Source organism: Pseudophryne corroboree, chromosome 6 (genome assembly GCF_028390025.1).
Source record: "Pseudophryne corroboree isolate aPseCor3 chromosome 6, aPseCor3.hap2, whole genome shotgun sequence".
Lineage (NCBI taxonomy): Eukaryota > Metazoa > Chordata > Amphibia > Anura > Myobatrachidae > Pseudophryne > Pseudophryne corroboree.
Genome location: NC_086449.1, coordinates 245459992 through 245479548, shown reverse-complemented (window position 1 = coordinate 245479548; position 19557 = coordinate 245459992). Strand labels below are relative to the sequence as shown.

The window sequence follows — 19557 nt, the reverse complement described above, 5'->3', positions numbered from 1 at the left end:
ACGCGTTAATATCGCGTTAACGTATTAACTAATTAACGCCGACAATTATTTTAATGCTTGGCAGCCATCGGGGAAGACATGCAGCTCCTCTCCATCTCCCTGCAGTCATTGGCGGATACAGCAGGGGTGGGGGGGGGGGGGGCGATTGTGGCGATCGCGCCCCTAGCACTGTGCAGATGTAATTAGCTCTCTTCGTCCTCCCAGCTGTTGGTGCATACAGTGGTTAGCTGCGGGCACCGTGACAGCGCCGGTGCCATTTCAAGTGTATTGCTGGCCGCCAGCGAGGCAATCGGAACTCGAGGACTGGCAGCCAATCAGGAGCGGCCGTATCAGTGGGTCCTGATTGGATGCTGGGCGACAAGCTCCAATTTGCTCATGGCTGGCGGCACATTTGAAATGCTACCGGCGCTATCACGGTCTTCATGGCCCCAAGATTGGCCCACACCAGAAGAAGCAAAACGCATCATTTATCACGGCTGTAGTGGCTGCATCTACATCCCCATGCTGGACTCACCAAGCAGCTGGCGCCCGGCAAGATGGAGGAGACGAGAGGAAGCAGCGGCTAGCAAAATCAGCACATGGGACTCACCAAGCTGACCGACGAGTCTGGAGCTGCACGGGGAGGTGGACATTTGCTAAGGTACATTGGTGGTCATTCGGATTTGTTCGCTCGTTGACGATTTTTGCTATGCTGCGATTTGTTGCTAAATGCGCATGCACATGGTACGCAGCGCGCATGCGCTAAGTTATTTAACGAAAAGCTTAGCAGTTTTGCTGTTGTTCGTGCTGCGCTTTTCAGTCGCACTGCTGATCGGTAAATGATTGACAGGAAAGGGGCGTTTCTGGGTGGTAACTGAGCGTTTCCCGGGAGTGTGCTAAAAAACGCAGGCGTGTCTGGAGAAACGGGGGAGTGGCTGGCTGAACGCAGGGCGTGTTTGTGACGTCAAACCAGGAACTAAACGGATTGAGCTGATCGCAATCTAGGAGTAGGTCTGGAGCTATTTAGAAACTGCAAGAAAATTTTTAGTAGCAATTCTGCTAATCTTTCGTTCGCTATTCTGCTATGCTAAAATACACTCCCAGAGGGCGGCGGCCTAGCGTTTGCAATGCTGCTAAAAGCAGCTAGCAAGCGAACAACTCGGAATGAGGGCCATTATGCACTCATTGCTCACGGGCCCTCATTCCGAGTTGATCGCTCATTTTTTCGGTCGCACAACATATTCGCAAAGTTGCGTTAGTGTAGTAAATTTGCGAACATCCGCCCCCAACGTATTTTTGCACATTCGTACGCAGTATTACACAAAGTGGGCGTACGCCAAATGACATCGCAGTAATGCGAAACCATCGCAGCATTGCGAAGCCTTCGCAAAAACACATATTTCATTGTAAAAATACTAAATTTTAGTAGATTTACTCATTTTTCCTACAAATTACACACTTTTAAGGTAAAACGCCATTTTTGTTTTTGTTTTTGCGATTAAGTGAAATTACCCCTTTCATTTTAAAGTACACAAGCCCTTGTCAATTACGAATCCAATTAGTGTAATGATTGATAATGTTCCGAAACAATTAAGTCAGGCCAAAAAACCAGATTAACACTTTGTTGCCATAATTGTCCATCAACATGTAAAAGTGTTTTTTTTTTAAAACTATTATATTTTAAAAATTTGTATATCTTTTTTAAAAGATGTTGTTTGTGAATGAAGGTGTTTACATGTTTATTAACACAATAATCTCCTAACTCATTTTTTAATTCTAAACTTACGTTACATGTGAGTAATGTTTAATGTAAACTATTTCTGCCTGCCATTCTGCTGATCCTTTTTTGCATTAATAAGCACAACACCCGGTTAACTTGAATCATATTTTTTTTATTTTTTTTATTTTTAAAAACATTAATTTTTTTTAAAAACAAACAAAATCAAGCAAATTTTTGCAATTCATCCAGACACATGACAACACCATGCAGGTGTTGTCGCATTCTGGCAATAATGCCTCCTAAACTTGTAGGATCTCCAACTGCAACATCTGAAATTAAGAAGCAACAGAAACATTAATAACTGAATTACATTACTTATTATCCAAGAAAGGCACAAAGCACACTTAAATGCAGGCATGTCAAAACTGCTGGCCTCCAGCTGTTGTGAAACTACATCTCCCAGCATGCCTTTTCCCAGTTTTGTGGTCAGATAATGCAAAATCTGTGTCAGGGCATGCTGGGATGTGTATTTTTTCTCCAGCATGAGGGCATGAGGGCCGCAGTTTGGACAGGCCTGCTTTAATGCCTAAGTGACTACATCATGGCTGCTTTAAGGATAAATCAGTAGCATAATACACAATCCTGCTCAGCAATGTTTTTTTTTTTTAAACTAGAAAGTGAACCACACCATGTTGTCCATTTTCTACTACGGGAGTTCAATTTAAGATGGGAAGTAGACCATAGCAAACAAACAAATTAAACATGTTATCTTGTAAAAGTGGGCATAACAATTTAATTTATAATATTATTGCTTGCTATGGTCAACATCCCATGTTAAAGATAACTACCATCTTAGTAAATGTAACACCATGTTGCCATTCATTCACATCTGGACTGAAGTGAATTAAATTTAAGGAGGTTTGGTCCTGCATGATCACACTGCATATCAACATCTTCAGAAGGACTACATATCCTAGCATGCCCACAATCCATGTAAATCCAGTTTCCAAAATAAGGAAAAACAGGTTTAATTTTTACAAATTAGCATTTTGTGAGTGTAACTTTAACACCACAAATCATTGTGTTGTTCTGCTTGCTAACAAAGTGAAGCATGTGTTTTGAAAGTGCAAACATTATGAATAGAGAGGCACAAGTGTTAAAGACTAACAACATACTAAACTGCACTCAGCTATAAATGTTTTTGTTAAAAATAAACACATATTAAACTATGTAGTCCTGGCAACCCTGTCAAACTAATTAGTGTCGACCTAGAGTGGACACACAACACATTGCACACATAAACACTACATATAATGATACTCTAAAAAATATCAATGCAACATGCACACCATCAATAATTAATGAAAATGTGTACCTTGCTAGCTGATTTAAAACAGTACAACAGTGCATGTTTGTACATTGTAAGTGTAAGTAGGTCATATTTTGAACTGAAATGTAAAAACACTTACTTTCCTCAGCAACATTAGTGTCATCACTGACCCCATCAGGGGCTTCTTCTGCCCATTCTGTGGGTGGTGAAGGCAGCTGGATGGGGGAAGGAGGAGGGATTGGTGAAGGAGGAGGGATGGGGGAAGGAGGCTGGATGGGTGAAGGAGGAGGGTTTGGGGAAGGAGGAGAGATGGGGTAAGGAGGAGGGTTTGGGAAACTAATTTCTGAGGGTGGGTCTGATTGAGAGGGCGAGGGGGGCGGAGAGAATGTTAGGCCAATGGAGGGTGAGGGGGGCTGAGAAGGGGAGTTGGAAGTAGAAGGAGAAGGGGACTGGGAAGGAGGAGAAGGGGTCACAGAAAGAGAATGAGAGGTGGGCTGAGAAGGGGAGTGGAAAGGGGAGTGGGCCTGGGAAGCTGAGGGTGCCTGGGAAGCTGAGGGTGCCTGGGAAGCTGAGGGTGCCTGGGAAGCTGAGGGGGACTGGGAAGCTGAGGGGGATTGGGAAGTGGAGGGGGAGTGAGAAGGGGAGGGGGACTGGGAAGTGGAGGGGGAGTGAGAAGGGGAGGGGGACTGGGAAGTGGAGGGGGAGTGAGAAGGGGAAGGGGGCTGAGAAGCTGCCTGATGTGGGCTCACTGGCTGTCTTTGCCGTTGTGGTCGTCCTATAATGATATTTGTTGGTAAATTTTATTTGCATGTTAAATTACATACTAAACATTTGTAAATTACACTGTTCTGTTCCATGTAAAAAACGCAATTTTTGTTTTTGTTTTAAACAACACATTTTACAATCCTCTTCATGTTGGCCCCACCAACCAAAATGTTTCAACAAAAATATTTGGACGCTCATTCCTTAATCTATTCCATTGAGTCATATTGATTGGTCTAGGCAACATCACCAGATCACTATTCAAGCCACCTTATTATATAGACACCACTGATCAAGTTTTTGTGTACAGTTTCCTGCCTGGGTATTCATTCTGTACAACATGCACTTGTTTGGTAACACTTTGACACAGTCAGTACTGTTTGCCCTAACCACACACACTGTCCTATTTTTTAAATTTGTTCACTCAGTGTTGCTATTAGCCTACCACTTAGTGTAAATTTGCAAATTTTATGCTAATAATCTTATGTAATGTAACTTACTGCGTGCATGCATTTCCCTGATTTGCTGGCGGATCTCCGCCAACAGTTCTGGAGTCCTCCTGCGGAGATCACTCCATCTCCTCTCCAGCTGGATGATTGTCCGCCTGCTGCGGACGCGAGACCGCAGTAGGTGGCGGACCTCCGCGTAGGCCTCGCGCTTAACCCGATTTGGGATGAAGCGCCCAACGTGGCCTACGCGGCGGTCCATCACCGCAACCAGGACGCGGAGCTCCCGCCTGGTGAGAGGTGCCGCACGCATCATGGCAATGGCGTTTTCCTTATTTGGGCATATATTTATAGTGTCTGTTAGCATGTGATTGGTCCAAAATCTATGCTGTCATTTCTAATAACTTTATTGATCTTTGCAATGCTGGGAAGAGCAGAGTGTTAAATCGCACGAGCGGAAATACGCAGTCGCAGAAGGAATAATAAAAAAAAAAAAATACAACCCCAACACAAACACAGACACACACACAGTTTAGTTTAAATTTCGAAAAAGATCTGTGTACTCACCACAGTTTGTGTGATCATTCAGCTGGACAGTCACAAAGTGGTCAACATTCATTTTCATTTGTTTGTGTGTTTGTTTTAAAAAACATGTTTTTAGGTAAGAAAACAAATAAGGACACTATTTAGCAACATAACATTATTATATTTGCAAATAACACATTGTAAGCTTAACCTGTTTACGGATATTTTTTTATAAAAAAAAAAAGATTCACACACACCAAAATAATTACACAATGACCTTACAATAGCTTAAAAAAATACAACATTAAAAAATGAACATAAGCATACTGTGTTTTTTGTGTTAGAATAAAAAAAAAAAAAAAAAAACTATACCTGAAATATTCTGCAACAATGCTTGCCCTGACTTCGCTCCCCCTCCGTGTAACACTCCCCCCACCGAAGTGTCGGACAACCCCTGGCTCCTCATCAGGCAATTCCTCTGTCTGAGGAAGCTCTACGCTACTCCTTACCGCGATGTTGTGTAGTATAGCGCACAGGACCACTAGTTTACTTGCCATCTCCGGCGAATACATGATGTCGCCACCAGTGCGGTGGAGCACACGAAACCGGCCTTTAAGGACCCCAATTGTGCGCTCCACCAGCTGCCTAGTGGCAGTAAGCGCGGAGTTAAATGCCGTCTGTGGTCCTGGCCTGGGATTACGGTAAGGAGTCATGAGCCAGGGGGTGCAAGGATATCCACGGTCTCCTGTTTGATGAGAATAACAAATTAGAAAGAGTATATTTTTTAAAAATTTGTAATTTCAGGCCAAAAATAGTGGGCCAACTCACCCAATAACCACATGTCTGCTCGTTGACTTGATCTTAATCTGTGCCATATCCCTGATTGTCTAATGACATACGCAACATGGGAGTTTCCGGGAAACTTTGCATTCAGGGAAAGGATCTGGAGGGATGGCCCACAAACAACCATTACATTCAGAGAATGAAACAGTTTCCTGTTTCTAAAAATTTCTTCATTATGTCTTGGTGGCTGAATAGCTACATGTGTGCCATCCACAACCCCAATAACATGTGGGAAGCGACTACCACCTTCCTCAAATTGCCGCTTCACCACATCTAGGGCACTAACATCCAAAGGCATAGCAATAAATTGCTTCACACGCTTTAGGAAAGCCTGGCAGACACGCCGCAGGACCTTACTGAACTGGCCCTGCGACATGCCAGCCAGGTCTCCAACCACATGCTGATAAGAGCCTGTAGCCAAAAAATGTAACACAGCAAGGAATTGTGTCAATGGTGGTATTGCTGTAGGATACCGAATTGAAGACTCCAGATCACTCTCTATTATGGAGAGAGTGTCTAGGATTAGATGTGGTGGCAGCCTGTATCTACGCACAACAACATCATCTGGCATCCCAAAAAGTAGGACACGGGGTTGGAAAATTGGTGGCCTAGCACGCCTCCGTTGCCTTGGTTGATGAGGAGCCGGTTGTGGTTGTGGGGCTGGCGGTTGGGGTGGGAGTGCTGCCGTGGGTTGGGGAGGTAGGGCTTCTGCTGCGATAAACACTGACATCACACACTTTAAAAAAATATAACAGATATGTTGAATAAGACAAAAGCAAACCTCAAAAAATATACAACAAAACATTTTTTAAAAAAGGGTGTGTCAACTTACTGCAGGAGCATAAGACATATTTTCTGTGTTCAATTCCGGATCAAAATGAAAATGATACCAAAAAGGGTATAAAAAATTTAAAAGTTAGAAACCTACATATTTTATAAACATTTTAATATAAATATAAAAAAACAATATACTCAGAGCATCAAACACATCACAAACACCTTCAAAAAAATTAAGCAAAATAGGCAAAAAAAACATTACAACACAACAACCAAAGTTATCCCTTTAGTAGCTAGTACAGGCAAGAACAGCACTACTTTGCACAACAATCCTTGAAATAAATTTAACATTTTATTATTATTATTATTATTATCCTTTATTTATATGGCGCCACAAGGGTTCCGCAGCGCCCGATTACAGAGTACAAATGCACATAAAAAACAGGAAAAGTGACTTACAGTTGAATACAATATAGGACAAGTACAGGGCAACTAAGCATAACTACACCAGTAAACAGAGATAAGTTCCAGGTGGTCAAAAAACTGGGATCTGGGCAGATGAGGATTATTAAAGTAAGAAAAGTATAAGCACATGAGGGAAGAGGGCCCTACTCGTGAGAGCTTACATTTCTTATCAAGATGGCAGACAAACATAAGCAAAACACTTTGAACAAACACAAACAGGCACCAACACAGGCCAAGGGCACTTACCTGCACCAAAGAAAACAACAGTCAAATTTGAGTTATAAATCACACTCCTTGAAAACAACAAAAAGGGGTTACTTCACCCAGAAAAATACACCTACAAGAGAACAAAAATGACATTAAAAACAACATAGAGACCATTAACACAAACAGGCACCAACACAGGCCAAGGGCACTTACCTGCTCCAAAGAAAACAACAGTCAAATTTGAGTTATAAATCACACTCCTTGAAAACAACAAAAAGGGGTTACTTTACCCAGAAAAATACACCTACAAGAGAACAAAAATGACATTAAAAACAACATAGAGACCATTAACACAAACAGGCACCAACACAGGCCAAGGGCACTTACCTGCTCCAAAGAAAACAACAGTCAAATTTGAGTTATAAATCACACTCCTTGAAAACAACAAAAAGGGGTTACTTCACCCAGAAAAATACACCTACAAGAGAACAAAAATGACATTAAAAACAACATAGAGACCATTAACACAAACAGGCACCAACACAGGCCAAGGGCACTTACCTGCTCCAAAGAAAACAACAGTCAAATTTGAGTTATAAATCACACTCCTTGAAAACAACAAAAAGGGGTTACTTCACCCAGAAAAATACACCTACAAGAGAACAACAATTACAGTAAGATCAACATAGTAACATTAGTCCACACAACAGCAACACTGAAGCACAGGTTTAGTTTAAAAAATGGAGAAACCAAATATATATGTGTAAAAAATAATTACAAATAATCTGCAAAAATATAATTTGTAAAAAACATTAGGAACAAGACGAATGCACAAATACTCACAAACGGATTTTCGCAAAAATAATGCTATACCGTCTATATTCTAAACGCGAACAAACGGACAAATGTATGCTTGACAATTACTCACTCTGAAAAGCACAATAGCACCTTAACGCACAGCACAACAAACTCCAAACTGACAAATACAAACTCCAAACTACCAACACTCACAGCGTGCAAAGTAGGCCCTTAAATAAGCAGTGCAATCATTACCAAGATTAACACTGTACCCCTGTGTGAATGAACGCCCCGCCCGTAGGTATAAATAAGCACACACCTCGGCGTACACACGTCATCGCAAACATGGCTTCTCGTGAGGAAATAGCAGCAGAGATGGCCCGCATTGCAGAGCAGCAGATGGCATTGGCGAAAAAACGCCTAGAGTGCCAGAAACGGATGTTGGAATACGCCTCTGCGGATTGTGAAGAGGCAGGACCTAGTACTCTGCAAATGTCTGCTTCTGAGCCCCAACAATTGAGTGGGGATACCCTGCCACACACACATACTGGACAAACTGAGGAGGAATCAGCATTAGCCACACAAACACAACAGACAGAAGCTGCTAGTGAGGAGGAAGATGGTGAGGAGCAGCAGGAAGAAACCTCACAGGCTACCTCCAGACGTAAGAAAAGACAGCCAGCATTCACTAAGAGGGAGTTGCGTGTCTTGGTCACGCAAGCCATGTCCAAAGTACATAGAGGCCCCAAAAACATGGGTGCTGCTACAAAAGATCGCATCTGGAGGGACATCACACATTCTGTGAATGAAGTTGGCTCTGTCGTCAGAACATCGCAGGAAGTTAGACGACGGTAAGTGCATCTTGCCAGTCCTTTTTCGGTGCTAAGTTGTCTTAAAAATGTAGTGACATGTGATGTTATGTACAGCAAACAGAAGCAGAACATGTGTCCTAGATATTTACATACACAAATAATAATACTCTACTTTGCCCCTCTTTCACAATACATATGTAGGTGGGCCGACTTCAAATCCCGCCTGAAGGCAAAGAGGTCTGCGGAGTGGAATGCCTCAAGGGCTACAGGGGGAGGACCATCTGTCGCTGTGGAGTTTACAGACTTGGAGGAGATGGCGATGGCCTGTGTCAGTTATGAGGAGGGCCAAGGGGTGTCTAATATGGACACGGACCTGCCTGAGATCCTGACGGGACATGACTTGCCAGGTAAGTTTACACATGTATTTGTCTGCAATTTAAACAGTATTTATAAACTTAAATCTAATTTTTTATTGTACTCTTTTCCCACACATTCTTCTATTTGCTTGCCACAAAACACAGCACAGGGGGATGATCAGTTTGAGTCACAGGAGGGTTATGTGGCTGAGGCTGAGGTGGAGGGACCTAGTGGGTCTGGCAGTGTGGGGACCCAAATCCCACCTCTGCAGGTTCCTACTGGCCCCCCCACCCAACCCTCTGCTATCCCGGAGATCCTGCTTGAAATCGCTAGGTATGGTGAGAGCCTAAATGCGTTTCAAGACGGGATCCTCCGGGAGGTAAGCCAGATAGCTGTCCGGCTCACTGAGCACCGAACCAGTGTTGAGCAAGGTGTTGCTCAACTCTGCCAAGGTCTGGCAGAGATCAGGCAGGGCCAAGAACAACTTGCCTCCTCATTCCAAAGCCTTGCAAATAACATCTTGCAAGGGCTCCAGGCCATCGCTGTCTCCCTTGCCCACAGTGGCAGAGAGCCACCCACATCGGCTCCCTCCCCTGCCCAGGAAGAACAGGCCACTGGGCAGGCCCAACGAAGGTCGCTCCGCAGACCAAGCCAAGAAGAACAGCCTCAGGCGGGGAGAAAAAAAAGAAAGTGATGTCTCTCCAGATGGCCAGCACCCATGTTTTTGATGTTGCCTCTATGTTATTTTGGAGTTGGCTTGTGTGGCCAGAATGGATAACTCCCTCTTAGTGAAATGTATTATTTATGTTTGGAGGTATTGTAGCCTGTGAGTTTTTGGGTATAAACACCTGAGCCATCTTCCTCTTACTAGTGTGCTATGTATTGTTGTGTTTGTGTGGTGGATCCTAATTCTTTCTCAGTTGTGTCAAAATGTTTGTGTGGCAGGGTGTGTAATATGTATTATTTATGATTACAAATTATAATTTAGTCAGAAGCTGAATTTTGCAGAGTACTAAGTTCTGCTCTATCATTTGTGTCAGTGCCATATGCTTGCTGCTTGGTCCATCTCTGCCTGTGAGACTCACGTGTAGCCATGTTGTTTTCATGTTGTGAAATCTTACTACATTAATAAAAAAAAAAAAATTAAAAATTGTGCAATTTATTCAAGGTAATGCATTAGGTAAATGTTAGTTCCAGAAAAATTAGGTCAGCATATAGACACTTGTGGACCAATCTGCAATTTCTCCAACAAAATTGCATCATCCAACAAATACAGGTATGCTTTGCACCACACTTTAATGTCCATATTAAGTAAACTGACACAACACTTTTTAGATTTATGTATTGATCAACAGGACATCATTTAAAACATTGTCAAATATTATAAACCAAAATTAATGTTACATTTCTGACAAAATGAAAGGGTATGCTGCATTATTTGGTTGTCGGTTTCTTTAGCAAAAATGTTGCAGCTTTACATTTAAATTTTTATTTCACTTGTTTGTATTTGTTATTCTTACAAACATTTAAAAAATAATTAAAAATGTTTACACACCAACAATAACACTACAAACAACCTTATTTGGCAGTGTGTGTGATTTATATGTGAGTAGAATAAACATGTAATGTGGGTTCAGACAATTGCTATTTGCTAACTTTCATCTGCGCAGTAATTAGCTAGTAATTGGCCATCAGATGAATGTGCTCTCCAATTAACAGCTAATTACTGCATACACACTTGGTAACAGTACTTCGCAAATGTAGAGTAACTGCAGACCTACTCGGCTGCTGCGTGAAGGTTGCTACGGTTTCCTATGTTAGATTTAACAGCGACAAGGTATAATTGCGAAAAACACGCCCATTGCGAGTTGCATACTCCCACACTGTACGCCCACTTTCACGCCCATGTCGGAGCATTGCGAAGTCTCGCCTCCGCCACGCCTCCGCCACTCCTCGTTTTCGTTTGCCAGTTACGTGTTGGTTTAAATTTGGCAGTTTTGCACTAATGTCGTACGTATGTACTCGCGCATGCGTATTTACGCTTTTGCGCATGCGCAGACACTTAGTTTTCGTACATTTGCGATGCGATGAATCTTAGCGATCAACTCGGAATGAGGGCCACAGTCTGTTCATGGTCCTGCCTCAAGAATAGAAGCTAAGAGGCAGTGTTTCTTTTAAGACAGACTCCTGTTTATACATATAGGAAGGCTTTGTTTTGTGATACCTATTTGCAGTTATAAAGCCATGCACTACCCAGCCTGATCCAGTTTTGCATAATAGAACACTTACATGCTGTATGTATGTATGTATGTATGTATGTATGTATATCTCTCTCTCTTTTTTCTCTCTCTCGCTCTCTAAATGTGCGCAATACACTACTTTTGAATTAATTATTGAATCTTGCGCATAACAACACGATTAATCGCTATTAATCTGAGAAAATCATGAGATTAATCGCGATTAGAAATTTTAATCGTTGCCCACCACTAATATATATATAAAATTGTCAATACTATAAAATACACACTATACATATATATTTATATACATATTCATTTATGTTTATCTATGTTTATATTTATTAGATTTTGAGTAGGGGAAAAAAAAAAAATATATATATATATATATATATATATATATATATATATACTGCATCTTTAATAAACCCCACGCCAGCAAAGAGTCTGGAGCAACAGCCAGGCAGCCAGCACGTATGGATCGCCTCACCCTAGTCACTGCAGTCAGGAGGATCATCAGAGGCTGGGCCGCCTTCACGGAGCAGCATAGACACGTCACTGCTTTGACTGCTCTAGTCTGTGCTGTGTTGTGGACTGGAGAGTGCGGTGGTGGCGTTGTGGTAGCTTTGTGATGTCACACGGCGTGACGTCACGTGGTGAGGAGGAGGCTGCGAGTCTCCTTGCATAAGCCGCACAGGGAGAACTAGGAGAGCCTTCTGATGTGCCGCCATCATATGCAAGACATTCCATGCTGGCGTGTTTGATCCGCCTAAGAGAAAGGGTGTTGAGGCCGGAGGGGGCGTGGCCTGGGACACTGCAGTAGTAGGATTTTTTTCCGTACCTACTGCAGCATAGAGCACTGCAGATGCGGTGCCGCAGCGGTGGGCCTATTTGGAGTATGGGCTTGGAGTTGCAGCTCTATCAGCACCATTGTTAATCCAGCCCTGCCTGTCAAGATTCTCTACTTCGGGATACCGGCATCCCATGCGTCGGGATATCATATGTATCCCCTGTGGTAGGTAATATAGATGTAACCTCTACTGAGCCATAAGGTACAATGTAGAAAGGGTCCTATTTCGGATATGACAAATTCTCTTTAAAGTTTGCAACATATTGCAATGTCTTCAATTCCAATTTTTACCTTACATTGCACCCCCTAAAATATGTCATCATAGTCATTATAAAGTATGTTTCTCTGACGTCCTAGTGGATGCTGGGTACTCCGTAAGGACCATGGGGAATAGACGGGCTCCGCAGGAGACTGGGCACTCTAAAAGAAAGATTAGGTACTATCTGGTGTGCACTGGCTCCTCCCTCTATGCCCCTCCTCCAGACCTCAGTTATAATCTGTGCCCAGCTCGAGCTGGTTGCACACTAGGGGCTCTCCTGAGCTTCTAGTAAAGAAAGTATTTGTTAGGTTTTTTATTTTCAGTGAGATCTGCTGGCAACAGACTCACTGCTACGAGGGACTTAGGGGAGAGAAGCGAACCTACCTGCTTGCAGCTAGCTTGGGCTTCTAGGCTACTGGACACCATTAACTCCAGAGGGATCGAACACAGGCCCAGCCTCGGTCATCCGGTCCCGGAGCCGCGCCGCCGTCCCCCTTGCAGAGCCAGAAGCAAGAAGACATCCTGGAAATCGGCGCCTGAAGACTCCGGTCTTCATTAAGGTAGTGCACAGCACTGCAGCTGTGCGCCATTGCTCCCTATGCACACCACAGACTCCGGTCACTGATGGGTGCAGGGCGCTGGGGGGGGGGGGGGGGCGTCCAGGGCTGCAATTAGAGTACCTTACATTGGCAAACAGCACATAATATAGTCTAAAAAACTATATATGTGCAAAAATCCCCCGCCATAATATAAATATAAGAGCGGGAGAAGTCCGCCGAGAAGGGGGCGGGGCTATCTCCCTCAGCACACTGGCGCCATTTCCTCTTCACAGCTCCGCTGGAAGACAGCTCCCCAGGCTCTCCCCTGCAGTTTCCAGGCTCAAAGGGTAAAAAAGAGAGGGGGGGGGCACGAAATTTGGGCGCAAACTGTATATGTAAAGCAGCTATAGGGAAAAATCACTTTGTGTTAGTGTAAATACCTGATTATATAGCGCTGTGGTGTGTGCTGGCATACTCTCTCTCTGTCTCCCCAAAGGACTTTGTGGGGTCCTGTCCTCAGTCAGAGCATTCCCTGTGTGTGTGCGGTGTGTGGGTACGGCTGTGTCGACATGTTTGATGAGGAGGCTTATGTGGAGGCGGAGCAGGTGCCGATAAGTGTGATGTCACCCCCTGCGGGGTCGACACCAGAGTGGATGGATATGTGGAAGGTTTTACACGACAGTGTCAACTCCTTGCATAAAAAGTTCGATGACATAACAGCTGTGGGACAGCCGGCTTCTCAGCCAGTGCCTGTACAGGTGTCTCAAAGGCCATCAGGGGCTCAAAAACGCCCGCTACCTGAGATGGCAGACACAGATGTCGACACAGAGTCTGACTCCAGTGTCGACGAGGACGAGACTAATGTACATTCCACTAGGGCCATCCGTTGCATGATTACGGCAATGAAAAATGTGTTGCACATTTCTGACATTAACCCAGGTACCACTAAAAAGGGTATTATGTTTGGGGAGAAAAAGCAACCAGAGGTTTTTCCCCCATCAGATGAGTTGAATGAAGTGTGTGAAGAAGCGTGGGCTTCCCCCGATAAGAAACTAGTGATTTCTAAAAAGTTACTGATGGCGTACCCTTTCCCGCCAGAGGACAGGTTACGTTGGGAGACATCCCCGAGGGTGGATAAGGCGCTTACACGCTTGTCAAGAAGGTGGCACTGCCGTCTCAGGATACGGCCGCCTTAAAGGAGCCTGCGGATAGAAAGCAGGAGGCTATCCTGAAGTCTGTATATACACACTCAGGTACTATACTGAGACCTGCAATTGCTTCAGCTTGGATGTGTAGTGCTGCAGCAGCTTGGTCCGATACCCTGTCAGAAAATATTGATACCCTCGACAGGGATACGATTTTGCTAACCATAGAGCATATTAAAGACGTCGTCTTATATATGAGAGATGCACAGAGGGATATTTGCCGGCTGGCATCTAGAATTAATGCAATGTCCATTTCTGCCAGGAGAGTATTATGGACTCGGCAGTGGACAGGTGATGCGGATTCTAAAAGGCACATGGAGGTTTTGCCTTACAAGGGTGAGGAATTGTTTGGGGATGGTCTCTCGGATCTCGTTTCCACAGCAACAGCTGGGAAGTCGACATTTTTACCTCAGGTTCCCTCACAGCCTAAGAAAGCACCGTATTATCAGGTACAGTTCTTTCGGCCCCAGAAAGGCAAGCGGGTTAAAGGCGCGTCCTTTCTGCCCAGAGGCAGGGGTAGAGGGAAAAAGCTGCACCATACAGCCAGTTCCCAAGAACAAAAATCCCCCCCTGCTTCCACTAAGTCCACCGCATGACGCTGGGGCTCCACTGGTGGAGCCAGGTGCGGTGGGGGCCCGTCTCCAGAACTTCAGCGACCAGTGGGTTCGCTCACAGGTGGATCTCTGGGTTCTACAAGTGGTATCTCAGGGATACAAGCTGGAGTTCGAGACGTCTCCCCCCTCGCCGTTACCTCAAATCAGCCTTGCCAGCTACTCCCCAGGACAGGGAGGTAGTACTGGCGGCAATTCACAAGCTGTACCTCCAGCAGGTGATAATAAAAGTTCCCCTCCTTCAACAGGGACGGGGTTACTATTCCACAATGTTTGTGGTACCGAAACCAGACGGTCCGGTGAGACCCATTCTAAATTTGAAATCCTTGAACACTTATATAAGGAAGTTCAAGTTCAAAATGGAATCGCTCAGGGCGGTTATTGCAAGCCTGGAAGAGGGGGATTACATGGTATCACTGGACATCAAGGATGCTTACCTACATGTCCCCATTTACCCACCTCACCAGGTGTACCTCCGTTTTGTGGTACAGGACTGCCATTACCAATTCCAGACGTTGCCGTTTGGTCTGTCCACGGCACCGAGGGTATTTACCAAAGTAATGGCCGAAATGATGATACTCCTTCGAATGAAGGGAGTTATAATTATCCCGTACTTGGACGATCTCCTTATAAAGGCGAGGTCCAGGGAGCAGTTGTTGGTCGGAGTAGCACTATCTCAGGAAGTGCTACAACAGCACGGCTGGATTCTGAATATCTCGAAGTCGCAGCTGGTTCCTACGACGCGTCTGCTGTTCCTGGGTATGATTCTGGACACAGAACAGAAGAAGGTGTTTCTCCCGGAGGAGAAGGCCAAGGAGTTGTCATCTCTGGTCAGAGACCTCCTAAAACCAAAACTGGTGTCGGTGCATCTCTGCACGCGAGTCCTGGGAAGATGGTAGCTTCTTACGAGGCAATTCCATTCGGCAGATTCCATGCACGGATCTTTCAGTGGGATCTGTTAGACAAGTGGTCCGGATCGCATCTTCAGATGCATCGGCTGATCACCCTGTCCCCGAGGGCCAGGGTGTCTCTGCTGTGGTGGCTGCAGAGTGCTCATCTACTCGAGGGCCGCAGATTCGGCATACAGGACTGGGTCCTGCTGACCACGGATGCAAGCCTCCGAGGTTGGGGGGCAGTCACTCAGGGAAGAAACTTCCAAGGACAATGGTCGAGTCAGGAAGCTTCCCTACACATAAATATTCTGGAACTAAGGGCCATTTACAATGCCCTAAGTCAGGCAAGACCCCTGCTTCAAAACCAGCCGGTTCTGATTCAGTCAGACAACATCACGGCGGTCGCCCATGTAAACCGACAGGGCGGCACAAGAAGCAGGATGGCGGTGGCAGAAGCCACAAGGATTCTCCGATGGGCGGAAAATCACGTGATAGCACTGTCAGCAGTGTTCATTCCGGGAGTGGACAACTGGGAAGCAGACTTACTCAGCAGGCACGACCTCCACCCGGGAGAGTGGGGACTTCATCCAGAAGTCTTCCAGCTGATTGTAAATCATTGGGAAAGGCCACAGGTGGACATGATGGCGTCCCGCCTCAACAAAAAGCTAAAAAGATATTGCGCCAGGTCAAGGGACCCTCAGGCGATAGCTGTGGACGCTCTAGTGACACCGTGGGTGTACCAGTCGGTTTATGTGTTCCCTCCTCTTCCTCTCATACCAAAGGTACTGAGGATAATAAGAAAGAGAGGAGTAAGAACTATACTCGTCGTTCCGGATTGGCCAAGAAGGACTTGGTACCCGGAACTACAAGAAATGATCTCAGAGGACCCTTGGCCTCTGCCTCTCAGACAGGACCTGCTACAGCAGGGGCCCTGTCTGTTCCAAGACTTACCACGGCTGCGTTTGACGGCATGGCGGTTGAACGCCGGATCCTGATGGAAAAGGGCATTCCGGTTGAAGTCATTCCTACGCTGATAAAAGCTAGGAAGGATGTGACAGCAAAACATTATCACCGCATATGCCGAAAATATGTTGCTTGGTGTGAGGCAATGAAGGCCCCAACAGAAGAATTTCAGCTGGGTCGATTTCTGCACTTCCTACAGTCAGGAGTGACTATGGGCCTAAAATTGGGATCCATTAAAGTCCAGATTTCGGCCCTGTCTATTTTCTTTCAAAAAGAACTGGGTTCACTGCCTGAAGTTCAGACGTTTGTTAAGGGAGTGCTGCATATTCAGCCCCCTTTTGTGCCCCCAGTGGCACCTTGGGATCTCAACGTTGTGTTGGATTTCCTAAAATCACATTGGTTTGAGCCACTTCAGACCGTGGAGTTGAAATATCTCACGTGGAAAGTGGTCATGCTTTTGGCCTTGGCTTCGGCTAGGCGTGTGTCAGAATTGGCGGCTTTGTCATGTAAAAGCCCCTATCTGATCTTCCATATGGACAGGGCAGAATTGAGGACTCGTCCCCAATTTCTCCCTAAGGTGGTATCAGCGTTTCATTTGAACCAACCTATTGTGGTGCCTGCGGCTACTCGGGACTTGGAGGCTTCCAAGTTGCTGGACGTAGTCCGGGCCCTGAAAATCTATGTTTCCAGGACGGCTAGAGTCAGAAAAACTGACTCGCTGTTTATCCTGCATGCACCCAACAAGCTGGGTGCTCCTGCTTCTAAGCAGACTATTGCTCGCTGGACCTGTTGCACGATTCAACTTGCACATTCTGCGGCTGGACTGCCGCATCCTAAATCAGTCAAAGCCCATTCCACGAGGAAGGTGGGCTCTTCTTGGGCGGCTGCCCGAGGGGTCTCGGCTTTACAACTTTGCCGAGCTGCTACCTGGTCGGGATCAAACACGTTTGCAAAATTCTACAAGTTTGATACCCTGGCTGAGGAGGACCTTGAGTTTGCTCAATCGGTGCTGCAGAGTCATCCGCACTCTCCCGCCCGTTTGGGAGCTTTGGTATAATCCCCATGGTCCTTACGGAGTACCCAGCATCCACTAGGACGTCAGAGAAAATAAGAATTTACTCACCGGTAATTCTATTTCTCGTAGTCCGTAGTGGATGCTGGGAGCCCGTCCCAAGTGCGGATTGTCTGCAATACTTGTATATAGTTATTGCTTAACTAAAGGGTTATTGTTATGAGCCATCTGTTCAGTGAGGCTCAGTTGCTTATCATACTGTTAACTGGGTATAGTTATCACGAGTTGTACGGTGTGATTGGTGTGGCTGGTATGAGTCTTACCCTGGATTCCAAATCCTTTCCTTGTAGTGTCAGCTCTTCCGGGCACAGTTTCCCTAACTGAGGTCTGGAGGAGGGGCATAGAGGGAGGAGCCAGTGCATACCAGATAGTACCTAATCTTTCTTTTAGAGTGCCCAGTCTCCTGCGGAGCCCGTCTATTCCCCATGGTCCTTACAGAGTACCCAGCATCCACTACGGACTACGAGAAATAGAATTACCGGTGAGTAAATTCTTATTTTATTATCTATACATATAATACATATAATAAAACTGTAAGGATTGTCTTCTAGGCTTATAGGGACTGTTTATGAACTATTGAGACAAAAATAAAAATTCATAATTTTGGTCTGTTTCTCTGTTTGTCTGTGTGTTCGTTCCGGCATCACGCAAAAACTACTGGATTAGTTTGGATCGTGTTTCACAATCAGGGCTGCTGGCGTAGATCTCAAGACCAGTTGCTTCTCCCATGGGTAGCTTCATGTGGCTTGCTCACGAGTTAGTAGTCCCAGGCATATTTCTGTGTTAATCCCTGAAGAAAATACTGTAAATACTGTTTACAAAAACATTTTGTGATCAATGTCTACAAAATATTTTCATACAAAATACATCCCCACATTAGATGGCACTACTGTCTATGTAAAATTCGTTCCGCTGACTAGTTAACAGACATCCACGCGAATGAAGCTGTGGGAAAATGCTAGTTATTATATTATTACTAATAAAAATAGAATGCGTCCTTCTAAAGTTTACTGTATTCAGAAGTTTTACTGTACCCCAAAAGTTAATGGTTTCCCAAAAGTTTACTGTATACCAAACGTGTACATTTTCGGGATACAGTAAACTTTCGAGATACAGTTTGTAGAATTTGTTATATCAACTGAATTTAAGAAGAGAAAAAAAATGGTCAAGGGCTTCGCTGCAATTTACAAACTAAAGGGAAAAGTGCGCTCCCTCATTCAATTTTCTATAGAAAAAAAAAAAAAACGACTTTGCCGCGTCATTCCTCAATAACCTGACCACTTATCAAAATTCTGAGACCTTATTGCACATCTACATAACGCACCCTATTGAATGACACCTGAAACATCCAAATCAGTGTTCTTTTTGAGGCGTAGCTGCTCTCACAAAAAATTGCTGAGCCGATTAAATATATAGATTATTATTGTACAGTTATTTAGAAAGCACACACTTATTCTGCTGCGCTTTACACATAATATTTAGTCATTCACATCCATTCCTGCCCTAGTGGAGCTTACAGTCTAAGGGGGTCATTCCGAGTTGATCACACGCTGCAACTTTTTGCAGCCCGTGCAAAGAGATAGTCGCCGCCTATGGGGGAGTGTATTTTAGCTTAGCAAGTTTGCGAAGGCATGTGCAGGGGAGCTGGGCCAAAAAGTTTTGTGTAGTTTCTGAGTAGCTCTAAACTTACTCAGCCACTGCGATCACTTCAGCCTCTCAGGTCCTGGAATTGACATCAGACACCCGCCCTGTAAATGCCTGGCCATGCCTGCGTTTTCTTCACCACTCCCAGAAAACGGTCAGTTGCCACCCAGGAATGCCTTCCTGATGTCAATCTTCTTGCGTTCGCCACTGCGAACGCTTTCCTTGTTGATCTTGTCGCAGCCCGGCGGCGGGCAATGATGCGC

General features: G+C 44.9%; 1 long non-coding RNA gene across 1 annotated transcript; it reads right to left on the bottom strand.

Moving 5' to 3' along the window:
• Positions 1 to 1945: 1945 nt before the first annotated feature.
• On the bottom strand, positions 1946 to 5486 carry LOC134935162 (uncharacterized). Its single transcript, XR_010179951.1, has 4 exons — positions 5135 to 5486; positions 4805 to 4826; positions 3169 to 3804; positions 1946 to 2028 (listed from the first exon to the last, which is right to left on the bottom strand). It is a non-coding gene; the product is annotated as an uncharacterized LOC134935162 (long non-coding RNA).
• Between the last annotated feature and the right edge of the window lie 14071 nt (positions 5487 to 19557).